At 37.5% G+C, this 2,425-nt stretch overlaps 1 pseudogene; it reads right to left on the bottom strand.

The window, feature by feature from the left end:
• Positions 1-723: 723 nt before the first annotated feature.
• On the bottom strand, positions 724-1,519 carry LOC132418943 (small ribosomal subunit protein eS1 pseudogene; annotated as a pseudogene).
• Between the last annotated feature and the right edge of the window lie 906 nt (positions 1,520-2,425).

Below are 2,425 nucleotides of genomic sequence, written 5' to 3'. Positions count from 1 at the left end.
ATACTACTTGTCTATCAAGGGTTGGAATTCAACTCCACATTGTCCTTAATTTCAAAGTGTACAGTATGATATTGTTAACTATGGGCATGGTGTTATACAGCAGATCTCTAGAACTTATTCATTTTATATAGCTGAAACTTTATACCCTTTGAATAGAAACTCTCCATTTACCCCTCTCCACAGCCCCTGGCAACCACCATTCTACTCTCTGTTTTTATGAGTTTGACTTTTTAAGCTTTCACATATAAGTGAGATCATATAGTATGTGTCTTTCTGTGTCTGGTTTATGTCACTTATCATAATGTCTTACAGGATCAGCCATGTTGCTATAAATGGTAAGATTTCTTTCTTTTTAAAGGCTGAGCAATATTCCATTGTCTTATTCATATATGTATCACATTTGCTTTAGCCATTCATCTGTTGACAGACACTTAAGTTGTTTCCATGTCTTGGCTACTGTGAATAATGCTGCAATGAATATAAGAGTGCAGATATCTCTCCAAGATACTGATTTAATTTCCTTTGGATATATACTCCGAAGTGGGGACTTCCCTGGTGGTCCAGTGGTTAAGACTCCGTGCTTCCACTGCAGGGAACTGAGATCCCACATGTCATGTGGCGCGAATTTAAAAAAAAAGTGGGATTGCTGGATCATATGGTAGTTACAATTTTTTTTTAATCACAAATAAGGTCTTTTATTTGTCACCATTAAAAGTCTGATTTTTAAACAGATTCTTGGACTGGTGGCTCATATCCATCAGCTCATTCAACTTTAGGACCTGTCTCATCCCCAGTAGCTTTTCCAGAACTACTACCTTCACCATGTAGCTCCATGAGTTTTCCCAGTTCAAACTTGGGCTTCTTCAGCATTTTTACTTTTCTAACAAAGACATCATGGAGTGGATAAATAGATTGGCAGGCCTTTTCTATGTCTTTTCCAATGCTGTCTGGAATCAATTTATTGACCACCTCTTTCAAGTCATTTGTCTGCACCTCTCGGGTCAGGATTTCCATCATCTTCTTGCACATCTGGCGGACCTGCTGGTGCTGGGCATAAGAGGCCTTCTGAATCTGATTGTTGCGCTTTTTAGTAAAACCCACGCAGAATAGACGAAGCAAATAACCATCGATAGTCTTGACATCAACGTGAGCTTCAATCGTGGTCTGCCGTTTTTTGACCATGGAGCACATTTTGTCACGGGTAAGATCCATGCCATGGAAGTTAGTCAGGCAGTTTTTTTCCCTGAACATCCTCAGTAATAAGCTTGAATTTTCTAAATGCAGCTTCATCATTCTGCAGATCAGCAGGGCTCACTGCAAACACATGACCCTTGAGGCCATCAGATGCGATTTTGGTTCCTTGAGTTCTCGTGACTAGTGTTTTCCCAATATTTCTTATATTGAACATAGCTGGTGCTTTCACATCATACCAATCTTTCTTAGATAATGGGTCAACTACTTTCTTCTTGGCTCCCTTTTTACCGCCTTTCGTAAGGCGCTTGTTCTTACCACCCCGTAGTTACAATTTTAAGTTTTTGAGGAACCTCCATACTGTTTTCAGTAGTGGCTGTATCAATTTACATCCTGACCAGCAGTGTACAAGGGTTCTTTTTTTCTCCAAGTCCTTGCCAACACTTGTTATCTTTTGTCTTTTTTGATAATAGCTATTTTAACAGGTGTGAAGTGACATACCATTGTGGTTTTGATTTGAATTTCCCTGATGATTAGTGATGGTAAGCATCTTTTCACAAACCTCTTAGATTTTTGTATGTCTTCTTTGGAGAAATATCTATTCAAGTGTTTTATACATTTAAAAAATTGGATTATTTGATTTTTTTGCTATTGAGTTGTAGGAGCTCCTTACATATTTTGGATACTCACCTCTTATCAGATACATGGTTTGCAAATATTTTCTGCAATTCTGTAGGTTTCTTTTTCACTCAGTTGATTATTTCTTTTTCTGCGCAGAAGCTTTTTTAGTTTGATATAGTCTCACTTGTCTTTTTTTGCTTTTCTTGCCTGTGCTTTTGGTGTTATATCCAAGAAATCAATGCCAAGGCCAACGTCATGAAGCTTTTCCCCTGTGTTTTCTTCTAGGAATTTAACAGTTTCAGGTCTTATGTTTGTCTTTAATCCATTTTGAGTCGATTTTTGTATATGTTGTAAGATCGGGTTGAATCTCATTCTTTTACATGTGGATGTCCAGTTTCCCCCATGCCTTTTTTTTTTTTTTTTTTTTGGAAGAGATTGTCTTTTCCCCATGGTGTAGTCCTGGCACCTTTGTTGAAGATCACTTGACTGCATATACGTGGATTTATTTTTGGACTATATGTGTGTCTTTATGGCAGTGCCATACTGTTTTAATTACTATAATTTTATATGTTTTGAAATCAGAAAGTGTGAAGTTTCCAGCTTTGTTCTTCTA

This window comes from Delphinus delphis, chromosome X, assembly GCF_949987515.2.
Source record: "Delphinus delphis chromosome X, mDelDel1.2, whole genome shotgun sequence".
Taxonomy (NCBI): Eukaryota; Metazoa; Chordata; class Mammalia; order Artiodactyla; family Delphinidae; genus Delphinus; species Delphinus delphis.
This window is presented reverse-complemented; position numbering and strand designations above follow the sequence as displayed.